This window comes from Petaurus breviceps, unplaced genomic scaffold, assembly GCF_028583685.1.
Source record: "Petaurus breviceps papuanus isolate PSGF00001 unplaced genomic scaffold, PetGlider_PUasm1.0 164, whole genome shotgun sequence".
NCBI classification, from domain to species: Eukaryota; Metazoa; Chordata; class Mammalia; order Diprotodontia; family Petauridae; genus Petaurus; species Petaurus breviceps.
The window spans coordinates 14,719,854-14,734,871 of NW_027185735.1; the positions used below are offsets into that span (position 1 = coordinate 14,719,854).

The following is a 15,018-nucleotide window of genomic DNA, read 5'->3' on the forward strand; positions in this document are numbered from 1 at the left end:
TGCATACACATTATACTTTATAGTATGATATAGTATAGTATTATACTTTGAAAGAAGCAAAATTAATCTTTTATATTTTCTTGGAAACAACTATGTTACCTTCTAGGATGTGATGTCTCCTGGCCTCTTGTCAAGACCACAGATGATAGAATCTTTTAAAAGCACAAACTTCACTCCCTGTGTCATCAACATCCTTTGGGATATCTGCAGGTCTCTCCCTGAAACATTCTCATCAAGCTGAAAGTTGCCATGGGCCTGTTGCAAGATTGCTGTTCACACAACAGTTCTGGTATTGTCTGTGATCAGGTTGTGTAACAGGCATAATGGGCCTGCACCTAGAGCTATAACAGTGCTTTTGGCACTTAGCTGACCACTAAAGCTGTTTATTAATTCCCACTCCTCTCCTTCAGCCAGGCCCATTATCCTTTAATTAGCTTGTTATATTCATTTCATCTTTTTGGTCCTGTAGTATAGCTGGTCACTGCGCCGTGTTTATGCCATGCATGAGAGTCACCATGGGGAACCCAATGAATGAATAAGAATTGAGGTTCAGGAAAATCATGTTCTATGATAAGAAGCCTTGGAACTTTCCCTAATTCTTAGAGCAAAGTAGGGCTGACACTGGACAGTAACTTGGCCAGTGACTAGCCAAACAATAATGGCTTTGGGGAAAATGGTCTCAGCCAGCCAGTTGATGAAACACTGAAAGTGGGTAAGATGCTAAATTGGGCTTACTTTTACATGTACAAGTGAGAGAAGTGAAGAAAGAACAAACAGAAATTCCTCAAATCAGAGTTATCAAATATACAGTCCAACATGGCCAACACTCTTCAAGCATCTCAAACCAAATTTAAATGTAATCGGGAAATATATGATAAATATAGTAATAAAATAAATAAAACATAGAACATAGATAATGTTAACATGGGGTTTCAAAGTCAACACAGGACCCACAGGGATCTTCATGTATGGCTTAGTTTCTATCTGAGTTTGACACCACTTAGATGGATGGCCTGATTCTATTCCTAATTTTGTTTCATGCCTTTGGGCAGATTGCTCCCTCAAGTTATGATTCAAGTTTTCTGCATCTGAAAACAAAGACTAATGTCTCCAATGGAAAGGGTGTAGTAAAGATTCACATTGAACTTCTATGAGGCACTGAGGAAAGATGTAATTACAAGGCAGTCAGTATTGCTCATTCGCTGGACATTTCAGCATTTATTTACTGCCTTGGGTAGAACCAGCACTGCTTCTTTTTAAAAATCTGGCCTTCTTTGCCAATTCCAGAACACCGGAATCACTGGACGAAAAAGTCAACTTGATGAACATTCTTTTTAACACAGACTCTAATTCAGAGCATTGTAGAGGATAACAAGGGCTACATGGAAAGCCACAGAGAGTTTCTCGTTCCTCCCTCATCTCCAGCCCAGTCCAGACCAAGTTCACAAGGAATCACCTTCCTACTAGCAAGGAAGGCACCCAATAGCTGGATAATCACTTAGGAATTGGGAAAGAAGAAGAAACCTTGCATTGACACGTTCAAGTAACCAATCTTCCAAAGGGTAGAGACCTTCGATCATATAAAGTGACTCCTCAAAGAACAAAATATGCCATGTTCTTGTCCGATGTCCCTTTGTCTCATGGTAGTTTTCAAGTTCTGAAGGGTTAGTTCATCTAAGCATATTTTTGCATTGTAAAGAACTTCTATTGCATGGTTATATTGGGGCTTATCTTGGAAATTAAATGCATAATAAAAAATCTAAAAATAAAATGAAATATTTCACTTTAAAGAGAGCCAAGAAGTGTAAGGTCCATTGTTTCTTAATGTTTTTATTATTATTCTTTAAGAACAGATGGCTTCCCTGGTGCCAGCTGGTCCAAGAGTCAGGGTATTTGGGTTCAAGTCCCAGTTCTGCCATCAAATTACCAGGTGACCACAGGCTTAATTTAACTTTTGTGGACCTTGACTTCCTCATAAGGGGTTTAGATTAAATGATCTCTGAGATTGCTTCCAATTCTAAAATTCTTTGATTCAAAGACTTTTTAAGAAGCTCTGAACAATATGAAGGAAGCTCCTGGGTAAAGAACCAAGAGGGCCTCCAATTCAGAACTATAGGGAAAGCTTGCTGGGAGGCAACACAATAGCAATAATCAAAAGAGGCAGGGGCAGCTAGGTGGCGCAGTGAATAGAGCACCAGCCTTGGGGTCAGGAGAACCTGAGTTCAAATACGGCCTCAGTCACTTAACACTCAACTAGCCATGTGACCTTGGGCAAGTCACTTAACCTCAATTGCTCTGCAAAAAAAAAGCCAAAAAAAAAAATCAAAAGAGGCATTCAACCCAAATAGCATGCATACATGCAGCTCTTGTTCACAGTGCTAAATGGGAAGACTGAAGAAAGTGGAGCCTATGAAGTTGTGAGAGTTGGGGAGAAAGGGAGGGAAATTTTCTGGAAGTCACGGCCTTTGGGTTAAGTGATCCAGGTTTTACTCTTAACTTTGCAGGGGCCCTTGTTTGTTTCTCTTACATCAAAAATATAATCCTTCTTGACTTCTCTGAAGCCTTTGACAGTATTGATCATTTTCTTCTTTTCAATAATCTCTTCTCTCTAAGGTTTTGGAACATCACTCTCTCCTGGTTCTCTTCCTCCCTGTCTGACTGCTACTTCTCCCTCTCCTTCACTGAATCTTCATCCAGGCTCCTCCATCCCACTAACAGCACTCTGCACTCAAGCTTCTTCTCCTCCTTCTATACTCTTCATTTCTTAGCTCCCATGGATTCAATTACCATATTTATGCTGTTGATCTCAAATCTACTTATACAGCCTTAACCTCTCTGTTGATCACATTTCCAAATGACTATTAGACATGACAAAGGATGTCCAGTAGACATGTTAAGCTCAATATGTCCAAAAGTGAACTCATCTTTCTCCTCAAGCTTCCCCAGCTTCCAAACTTCCCTATTACTGTCAAGGATATCACAGTCCTCCCAGTTCCCCAGACTCACAACCTAGGTGTCAATCCTTGACTTCTCATTCTCTCTTTCCTCCCAATTCCAATTTGTTGCCAAGATCTTCTGATTTAACCTATGCAACATCTCTCTAATATGTCCCTTTTTCTCCTCCAATACTGCTACCACCCTAGTGCAGGCCCTTATCTCCCCATGCCTGGAATATTGGAATAGACTATTGGTTGATCTTCCTGCCACAAGTCTCTCCACACTCCAGTCCCATCCTCCATTTAGCCACCAAAGTTATTTTCTTAAAGCCTAAGTCCAACCATGTTACCTAAGTCCAACTATGTCACCCTGCCCACTTGCGCGCGCACACACACACACACACACACACACACACACACACACACACACACACTCAATAAACTCCAGCGGCCCCTAGGATTAAATACAAAATCCTCGTGTAGTGTTCAAAGAACTTTATAATCTTACTCCTGCCTACCTTTCCAGTCTTCTTATACCTTACACCCTACCCTACCCCACCACCAAGTACTCTGATCCAGTGACACTGGTCTCTTGACTGTTCCTCAAATAAAACACTCCATATCTCACCTCTAGGCATTTTCCCTGGGTGTCTCCCATGCCTGAAATGCTCTCCTTTCTCATCTCTACATCTTAATTTCCTTCACCTCACACCTTCTACAGAATTCCCAATGTCTCTGAATTTTAGTGCCTTTCTTCTATTGCTTATTGACCAATTGACTGCATTACATAGAAAATTAATCCTATGACTAGGAAAAACAAACAAACAAATCACTAGTGACTGAGGTCCTAGACATGGTATATGAAATACCTGAACATGGGATGGGCACAGATGGTATTTCTATCTTTCTTTCCAATAGAGTATTATGACTTTAAGAAATGAATAATTTTATGTAGATGATAAAGAACAGAATTTGATATTTCAGGTTATGGCTAATGATACAGGAAGGGTTCCTAGATGAAATGTAGCTTGTGAAAATTAAGTCTGGCAGAAAAATCAACAACTTGAGTAAAAGGAAGGAAAATGACTAGATGAAAACCATAAAACTATATACAGTTACACACAACTAAATACAATACAGAAAGAATATAAGTGAAAGAAATGCTCAGGACAGTCATTTTTGTCAAGGAAAAAATCTTGGGAAGAAGTTCATAAATACCACCTAATACCAATATACAGAGTATGAGTACTTTAATCCTGAATACCTCTCTGACAAAGGGAAGTGAATGCTCTGGCTAGAATGGAATCTTTTGGCTTGCCATTATCTATGGATGAAAGAGGGCATGTGTCACAAAAGGAAGGTACCATTTTTCTCTTCTCAGACAAAGACACCAGGAGATAAGTGAATGCACTGGCAAGAATAGAATCTTTTTGCTTGCCAAGATCTATGGATGAAAGAAGACATGTGTCATGAAGGAATGGCACCTTTTTTCTCTTCTCTGATACAGAGAAATGCACCAGGAGATAAAGTGAATGCACTGACCAGAACGGAATTTTTAGTCTGACCAAGAACTATGGATAAAAGGGTATAGTACATAAAGGGATGGCACCATTTTTTCTTCACCCCAGAAGAGACTGAGAGGTTATCAAGAGAAGAAGGTATATAACAACACAAGGGGCTGGAAAAAGAGCATTCAAATTAAGTGAGGAGCCAGAACAATGGTGGGAGTACTCATGGGAACCTTGGGTATTACCTCTATATTACTGATGATAACCAGAAGCTAAAGTTTGCCAAGAAGGGTAAGTGTGAGGCTTTTCCCTTTCTGATATCATATCTTTTCTCTCTTCCTCTCCCAGGCGAAGTGAGTTCCAGAATTTCAAAAAGAGCTTGTCATGTCTCTCAAACATGAGGATAGGGATAAATCTAAAACCCTGCACTCAGATTAAAAAAAATCATGTGAAAAGACCTAATGATCTCATGCAAGTACAAACTCAGTATGAGGCACAGTGTGACAGTCATGACTGACAAAAAGGGTAAAGCACTGTTGGTGAACATTAACAAATACATAGATTGGGGGAGGTAATAATCTTAGGCTTTGCACTGATTAGAATAGGCCTAGAAGATTATTTCCATTCAAGTTTCCACATTTTAAGAAGATATTGAGGTAGCGCTCAGAGGCAGGTTGGGAGGAGGCCTGATCAACTTGGGGGGCAAGTCGTCCCACCAACCACAAGGGCCACTACCAGGCCTATCACCAAAGGGCTGGGACTGGAAAGAACAAGGTAAGAATCAAATGCAGGGCCCCTGTCCGGGACAGCAAATATTCCTGAGACTACCACTCCATAGTCCAGAAATTCTTTAAAAAGCCCCTATCAGGACCTCCAAGGACCAGGATGGCAAAGTGAACCCCACCTGCTCCAACCCCGCCCCCACCCCTGACCGTGAAAACATAGTAACTACTGCCCCAGGGAAAAACCCTCAACAGTAAAGGCTTGGGAAGCCTAGAGAAAGGGCGTGGCTAGGGCCCTGCCTCAAAATGGGGAGAAAGCAGACTACAAAGACTCTGGAGTTCTACTATCCTCAGAGGGAGGAACCAGACTCAGAGGATACAATGTGGACTCCACACCCACAGCTGAAACATCAACAGGGAACTGGTTCCAAGCACAGAAGGCTCTCCTAGATGAGCTCAAAAGGAACTTTGAAAACCAAATGAGAGAGCTAGAAGACAAAATGAATAATTCTTTTAAAATCAAAATTGCAGAATTAGAAAAACATTATAATGAAGAAAACGCCTCCTTCAACAGAAGTGTATGATATGGGAAAGGAGCTCCAAAAACTAACCAAGGAAAATGATTTCCTAAAAACTAGAATCAACCAAATGGAAACAACTCTATGAGGAACTAAGAATTAGTCAAACAAAACAACAAGAATGAAAAATTAGAAAAAGAGGTAAAATATCTCAATGGAAAAATAACTGACGTGGAAAACAAATCCAGGAGAGATAATCTGAGAATCATAGGCCTACCAGAAAATCATGATAAAAAAATGAGCCTGGACAACATTCTCCAAGAGCTCATTAAGGAAAATTGCCCTGAGATACTAGAATCTGAGGGTAAAATAGAAGTTGAGAGAATCCACTGGACACCTCCTGAAAGAGATCCCAAACTGAAAAGTCCTCGAAATGTTGTGGCCAAACTCAAGAACTACCAGGTAAAAGAGAATATACTTCAAGTGGCCTGAAAGAAACAATTCAGATATCAAGGAACCACAGTAAGGATCACACAGGATTTGGCAGCCTCTACACTGAAAGATCAGCGGCAGTGGAATATAATTTTCCACAAGGCAAAAGAGCTTGGGTTACAGCCCAGCAAGACTGAGTATATTCTTCCAGGCAAAGAGATGGTCATTCAAGGATACAACAGATTTCCAGACCTTCCTGATGAAAAAGCCAGAGCTCAATGGAAAATTCAACCTCCAATTATGAGATGCAAGAGTGACATAGAAAGGTAAACAAGGAAAACACACACACACCCTGTTATTTAATAAGAGCAAATTGTTTATAGACAAGTAGAGGGTATGAGTATAAAATACACAAAATGATGATTTAAAAAATCTTATTAAGGGCTACAAAGGGACTGCAATGGAAGAAGAGGAATTAATGAAGTGGAAAAGGGTAAATTATGCCACGCAAAGAGGCATAAAAACAATATAGCAGAGGAAAAGAAGGGAGGGAGATGAGTATTATATGAGCTTTTCCCTCATTGGGTCTGGTGCAAGGAGGGAATAACAACCAGTTAAGCATGGGACTCTATGGAAAAGAGACACAAAATGTATCATATTAGAGGGAAAGAGGGGAGGGAGAGGAGCTTGGCATGAGATTTGTTCCTGTCACTCTTGATTCAAAGAAGAAATAATATACTTCATTAAGAATAAAAATATTACAGGCAGTAGGAGGGGGAAAGAGCTATGAAAGGGGGGGGTTAGTAGGGAGGGAAGAAGTAAAGGGGAAGGGGAGGAAAAGGGAGGGGGGCTGATAAGGGAATACTGAGGGAGGCAGTGGTCAAAAGGAAAACTATTAAGGAGGGGAAGGGAGAAGGGGAGAAAAAATATAAGCATTAACAGGGGAGGGAATAGGATGGAGGGAAAGAAACAGATAATAATTATAACTGTAAATGTGAATGGAATGAACTCTCCCATAAAATGGAGGCAGATAGCAGAATGAATTAAAAATCATAATCCTACAATATGCTGTTTACAAGAAACACATCTGAAACAGAGGGATGCACACAGGGTAAAGGTAAAAGGCTGGAGTAAAATATATCATGCTTCAGCTAAAGTAAAAAAAGCAGGGGTAGCAACCCTTATCTCAGATAAAGCAAAAGCAAAAATTGATCTAATTAAAAGAGATAAGGAAGGAAACTATATCCTGCTAAAAGGCACCATCAAGAATGAAGCAATATCATTACTTAACATATATGCACCAAGTGATATAGCATCCAAATTCCTAGCGGAGAAGGTAAAGGAATTAGAGGAAGAAATAGATAGAAAACTATACTAGTGGGAGACCTTAATCTTCCCCTCTCTGAACTTGATAAATCCAACCTCAAAATAAACAAGAAAGAAGTTAAGGAGGTGAACAGAATTTTAGAGAGGGTAGGTATGACAGATCTCTGGAGAAAAGTGAATGGGGATAAAAAGGAATATACTTTCTTCTCAGCGGTTCATGGCACATACTCAAAAATCAACCACTTTCTAGGGCATAAAAACCTCACAATTCTGTGCAGTAAGGCAGAAATATTAAATGTATCCTTCTCAGATGATGATGCAATAAAAATTATATGCAATAAAGGGCCATGGAAAGACAGACTAAAAACTAATTGGAAATTAAACAATTTAATCCTAAAGAATGAGTGGGTCAAACAAGAAATTAAAGAAACAATCAGTAATTTCATTCAAGAGAATGATAATAATGAGACAACATACCAAAATTTGTGGGATACATTAAAGGCAGTTCTTAGGGGAAGTTTTATTTTTATTTTTTTTAAGCAATTGGGGTTAAGTAACTAGGGGAAGTTTTATATCCCTGAGTACATACATGATTAAATTAGAGAAAAGGGAGGTCAATGAATTGGGCATGCAACTGAAAAACCTAGAAAAGAACAAATTCAAAATCCCCAATTAAATACTAAATTAGAAATATTGAAAACCAAAGAAGAGATTAATAAAATTGAAATTAAGAAAACTATTGAATTAATAAATAAAACTAAGAGCTGGTTTTATGGAAAAAAAAAAAACAATAAAATTGATAGACCCTTAGGCAATATGATGAAAAAAAGAAAGAAGAAAACCAAATTATGAGTATCAAAAATGAAAAGGGTGAATCTAACTTCAATGAAAAGGAAACCAAAACAATAATTAGGAATTATTTTTCCCAATTGTATGCACATAAATTTGACAATCTCAGGAAAATGGATGAATATTTACAAAAATACAAGTTGCCCAGATTAACTGAAGAGGAAGTAAATTACTTAAATAATCCCATCTCAGAAAAAGAAATTGAACAAGCCATCAGTCAGCTCCCTAGGAAAATATCTCCAGGGCCAGATGGATTTACTAGTGAATTCTATCAAACATTTAAAGAACAATTGATTCCAATACTCTACAAACTATTTGTGAAAATTAGTGAAGGAGTCCTACCAAATTCTTTTTATGACACAAATATGGTACTGATACCTAAATCAGGAAGTTTTATGACACAAATATGGTACTGACACCTAAATCAGGAAGAGATAAAACAGAGAAAGAAAATTATAGACCAATCTCCCTCATGAATATAGATGCAAAAATTTTAAATAAAATATTAGCAAAAAAATGACAGCAACTTATCACAAGAATAATATACTTTGATCAGGTAGGATTTATTCCAGGGATGCAAAGATGGTTTAATATTAGGAAAACCATCAGTATAATTGATTATATCAACAATAAAACTAGCAGAAACCACATGATTATCTCAATAGATGCAGAAGAGGCTTTTGACAAAATACAAAATCCATTCCTATTAAAAACACAAGAAAGTATAGGAATAAATGGAGCCTTCCTTAAAATAATAGGCAGTATCTATTTAAAGCCATCAGCAAATACTATATGTAATGGGGATAAGCTAGAAGCATTTCCAATAAGATGAGGGGTGAAACAAGGGTGTCCACTATCACCCCTCTTATTCAATCTGGTACTAGAAATGTTAGCAGTAGCAATTAGAGAAGAAAAAGAAATCAAAGGAATCAAATTAGGTAAAGAAGAGACCAATTCTTTGCAGATGATATGATGATATACTTAGAGAATTCTAGGGAATCAAGTAAAAAAATACTTGAGACAATAAATAAATTTGGCAAAGTTGCAGGATATAAAATAAACCCATATAAATCCTCAGCATTCCTATATATTTCCAATGAAATTCAACAGCAATAGATAGAAAGAGAAATCCCATTTAAAGTTGCTGTAGACATTATAAAATATTTGGGAATCTACCTGCCAAAACAAACCCAGGACCTATATGATCACAACTACAAAACACTTTTCACACAAATAAAGTCAGATCTAACTAATTGGAAAAATATCAATTGCTCATGGCTGGGTCGAGCTAATATAATAAAAATGACAATTTTACCTAAATTAAATTATATTTTTAGTGCCATACCAATCAATTTATCAAGAAACTACTTTATAGAGCTAGAAAAAATAGTAACAAAATTCATTTGGAAGAATAAACGGTCCAGAATATCAAGGGAATTAATGAAAAGAAATGCTAGGGAAGGTGGACTAGCTATACCAGATTTCAATCTGTATTATAAAGCAGCAGTCATCAAAACTACTTGGTACTGTCTGAGGAATAGAATAATGGATCAATGGAATAGATTAGGCACATGAGATTCAGCAGTCAATGACTATAGTAATCTATTGTTTGATAAACCCAAAGACCCCAGTTTTTGGGATAAGAACTCACTATTTGGCAAAAACTTCTGGGAAAACTGGAATATAGTATGGCAGAAACTGGGCATAGACCATTATCTAACACCATATACCAAAATCAAGTCTAAATGGGTGCAGGAAATAGGTATAGAGGTTGATACTGTAAGCAATCTCAGAAAACAAGGAATAGTTTACCTGTCAGATTTGTGGAGAGGGAAAGGCTTTATGACTAAACAAGAATTAGAGAGCATTATAAAATGCAAAATGGATAGTTTTGATTACATTAAATTGAAAAGCTTCTGTACAAACAAAGCCAATGTAACCAAGATTAAGAGGGAGGTGGGAAATTGGGAAAGAATTTTTACAACCAGTGTCTCTGATAAAGGACTCATTTCTAAAATATACAGAGAATTGAGTCAAATCTATAAGAATACAAGTCATTTCCCAATTGATAAATGGTCAAAGGATATGAACAGGCATTTTTCAGAAAATGAAATTAAAGATATCTATAAGCACATGAAGAAATGCTCTAAATCACTATTGATTAGAGAAATGCAAATCAAAACAACTCTGAGGTACCATATCTCAACCAGTCAGATTGGCTAAGGTGACAAAACAGGAAAATGACAAATGCTGGAGAGGATGTGGGCAAATTGGAACACTAATGCATTGCTGATGGAGTTGTGAACTGATCCAACCATTCTGGAGAGCATCTGGAATTATACCCAAAGGGCTATAAATAATTTCATACCCTCTGACCCAGCAATACCACTTCTAGGGTTATATCCCAATGAGATAATAGAAGTGGGAGATAGACCCATATGTACAAAAATATTTATAGCAGCTCTTTTTGTGGTAGCAAAGAATTGGAAATTAAGGGGGTGGCCATTGATTGGGGAATGGCTGAACAAGTGGTATATGCATGTTATGGAATACTATTGTGCTATAAGAAACAAGGAGCAGATGGACTTCATATTTACCTGGAGAGGCTTATACAAACTAATGCTGAGTGAGAAGAGTAGAACCAGGAGAAATTTGTACACAATTACAGACACAACGTATGTGTGATGACCAGCGTTGATAGACTGGACTCTTCTCAGCAATGCAGTGTGATATAAGTCAATCCCAAAAGACTCATGATGGAGAGAGATGTCTATATCCAGAAAAAGAACTAGAAAGAACTGAGTTTGTATCCAGATTGAAGCAAGCTACCTGATCTTTTTCCTTTTCTTGTTTGGTTTTATTTCCTCTTTACCATTTTTCATTCCATGTGATACAATCCATCTTTATGACCTCACTAATGTCTAATGTGAAAGTATTTACAGATCCTATACTTGACTATTCTGCCATGGGGGAGGGAAGGGGACAGAATGTGAAACTCAAGGAATTGTGGAATTGAATCTTGTAAACTAAAAGTAAACAAACAAATTAATAAAAAAAAAACTTAAAAAATAAATAAAATGAAGTAAAAAGAAAAAGAAGATATTGACACACTAGATTATGGTCACAGAAAAGTGACTATCCATTCATTTAAAAAAGCATTTATTGGATAGATTCTATAACAAAGCTTGGGAGAAAATAGGATCAAAGCATTTAGAGGCAGAAAGGAATTTATGGACCAGTTAGTTCAATTCACTCATTTTAAAGATTAAGAAAATGAGACCTATAAAGGTAAAATTATTTATCCAAAGATACATAAGGCTGCTAAAAAAAGATTCTACTTCTAAGGTATTTTTGTTCCTATTTTGCTTCAAACCCCTGCTAAGGGAGGCACTAGGAAGAACGGTTTTAGGTTTGGATGAGGCAGTCTGATGGACTAGAAAGAACACTGGCTTTAGAGTCAGAAGGCCTAGTTTCAAATCCTAGCTCTGGTCCTTAACTACCTATGTGATGGGCAAATCACTTTTATGTTCTCAACGTCAATTTCCTCATTTGTAAAATTAGGGTCAGAGATTAAGTGACATCTAAAATCCTTACCAGTCCTAAATAAGATAGATCCTATGAGTTCTAATAAATCAATAAACATGACAATAAATGAGTTGGCTAAGCTTCTCCACCTTTCATTAGTGAGTCACATCTACATCTACATGCAGGTCCTTTACAACTTGTCTTTCCATGTCCTTCTATGTCTTTTGTCTCAAAGCTTCCATTTAATTCTGCATCAAAACCAACCTTACAACCCCATCATAGATCCTCTTGTAGTTTCATTTCAGCAACACGGCTAAATCAAAATTAATCTGCTCCTTTCCCTATGTGTGTAGCATCTGCATTGCAAGCATTGCTATGAATACAGGAGACTCCAACACATGTAATATCCCAGAATTCAAAAGTTTCACCTGAGAGGGTCTCAAGTCTATAAACGACATCATGAAGGAATTGGGAGTCAGTATAAAATCCAGGGGAATAATGAGTACTACCTTCAAATGTCTCTAGGGCGGTCAAGTGGAAGACAAATTAGATTCGATCTGTATGGTTCCAAAAGGCAGAACCAAAACCAATATGAAGAAGTTACAGGGAGGCAGATTTAAACTGAATTACTTAATAAGAACTTTTTTTTAACAACTAGAGATTTTCATAATGGTATGGGTTACCACAAATGGAATAGGTGCACCCAACCTTTTGAAGCTACTCTGAAAGACTTGGAATATAGCAAGGGGAGATGGATAGGCTCCTTAATAGCAGAGAGATTTCTCATCATTCCTTAAGCCCCAAGGGGTTGTTGAATCTGAGCTGATGGCACACTACTCAGAATGCAACTAACCATGATTTTGACTCCTAAGCTTGCCCTCACCTTTGAAAAAAAGTGATTTGTGAGAGGAAAAGGAGAGAAGCAGAGAGGCTGACTTGGTGGACAGGTGGAGAATAACAAAGGGTGGAACCAGAATAGCATGCTAGTCAGTCAGTCAACATGCATTTATTCAGCCCCTGCTACAGACCAGGTACTTTGCTAAGCTTTGCTTTTGTCTGAAAGGGAGCCAGGAATGCATATTCCAGAGTCTGCCATTGACTATCTGAGATGCCAATACATGGTTGTTGGTGAGACCACCATGGTGATTTCCCCCTGTGCTTTCCTGGGGGATGAAATCCCTTCCTCTGTTATCTCCCCCAATATATTCCCTTGATTTACCTGTTCTCTAATGGAGAATTGGATGGAGGGAAAATCAGCCACACTTCTCCCCACTGCTTTGTAGTGGTCAGTTTAGGTTGCCTTTAAAACTGCTATTTCAGTTAATGGTATTGTTTTTTTAAGTATTTTCTCTGTACATGTGACAATAGGGATGGTCATTCAATTCTGTGTTAATTCTGCTTAAACACAAGCAAGGAGACTGAGAAAATGGAGAGAAAACCTAGAAAGGAGTTAATTTTAAAGTACCCAGATTTCATAAGCCCAACCAGTTCGGATCTACCAGTAGAAACTAGTTAGGGATTCAAGCCACATATTTAATTTTAAAGCACAGGACATTAGAGGAAGAAAGAATCCTCTTGAGACTTGAACTAATAAGGAGCTCCAGGATGCAAGTGGATCCTTTCATTCTCGAACGACTGGTAGCCACCATTTTTCAGCACCCAGGTTTTAAAATAAAGATCTATCCTAGGGTGAGGTATGAATTGAAAGAAACCACACCTCTACAAAGGGAAGAGAGAGGCCCTCTCCCCCAGGAGGATGTTGCATTGCTTGCCAGAACCACCTGCTGCCCACTGTCAGCAGAGATATTCAAACAGAAGCTACGTAACCACCTTTCAATGATTACTACACTGGGTGGGACTATGGTTCTAAAAGTCTGTGAAAACATATGCCTTACCTATGTCTTAGGTTCTCTCTTAGATAAAAATGGGATAATATAATCTTGCAGCATTAGGGATGATGAATGACTTAATAGCCTTTAAGAATAAAGATCCCTGGCTGCAGCTCATTAAACCAACAGCCATTTGACTGATAAGCTATTTTTTCCCCTTTAGAAGTTGGTCTAGTTCAAAGATGCTCTATTTCCCTCAATAAAGCAAAAAACAGCAACAAACCAACCATTATGTTAGAATTTGAAAAGAGAATCACCATCTATCTAGTTATGGGGAACTGGACCTCTATAGGGAAACGATGCTTAGGAAGAGACTTCTAGAATTACATTCCATTTTTTTTACTTTGAGGTGTCATAGGTAGTCAGTCTTATATTTAAAAGTCCCAATATACTCACTACCTCTGCCTCCTCTGGGGTACCCTTTTAGAGTCTCCCAGCTTTGTTAACATTTTCCTTTCCCCATCCCACTGTCACACTGCCTGAAAAAAAATGGTGAGTAGGAAAATTTTAATGACTATTACTTTGGGGCCCTCAGCTATATCTCTAATCTCTTAGGTCTAATCTTTTGACATAGCCTAATAGCAAGCTTGCAGCCTCTATTTCCCTCTCTACCCCCCTTCTCTTGTCTCTTCTGTCTTAACCTTCTAGAAGCGGCTCAGTGTATGCGTGTGGGGATGGGAGGAAGAGGGGACAGGAGAAAAGCATATCTGATGGAAGACTTTTCTGTGCTCAAGGATCCCTTAGGAACTAGCAGGCAATTAAACTCTGCTCTGAAAAGAATCTCCCTTTAATAAAGCTCTTTTATATAAGGGTTCTTATTTTCAGCTAACAAGCCCACCTACATGAGAATCATCTGTAGACAGTTTCACAGCTGGAGCTACAGTGTAAGGCAGACAAAAAAAAAAACCTTTCATTTCAGGATTATATCAAGGTAACAGTAGCAAAAACAAAACAAATAAGCAAAAAAAATATAAGCCCTCTCCTCTGCCCAAGAACCTCAGGGGAAATGCAGCAAGTGTACCATATGGCCTCATTCTGTCTCCAGGCATTCTCAAAATGATGCTCTCCACAAATACAAGCGTGCACACACTCTCTCTCTCTCTCTCTCTCTCTCTCTCTCTCTCTCTCTCTCTCTCTCTCTCTCTCTCTCTCACACACACACACACACACACACACACACACCTCCTCTATTTTTGTCACACATACCTATTCACAACCAGAACCAGGCCCATAGTGCTTATATTTCAATGAACATTTCTCTAGTCCTACTCACTCCCTGGAGAATCAGGTGTGAGTGCCACGTCCCCTCCTGT

At 38.2% G+C, this 15,018-nt stretch overlaps 1 protein-coding gene across 1 annotated transcript in view; it reads right to left on the reverse strand.

The window, feature by feature from the left end:
- The window catches only part of SPTB (spectrin beta, erythrocytic), a 168,991-nt gene that overhangs the window by 66,248 nt on the left and 87,725 nt on the right, over nt 1–15,018 (reverse strand). The gene's annotated exons all lie outside the window — the stretch shown is intronic.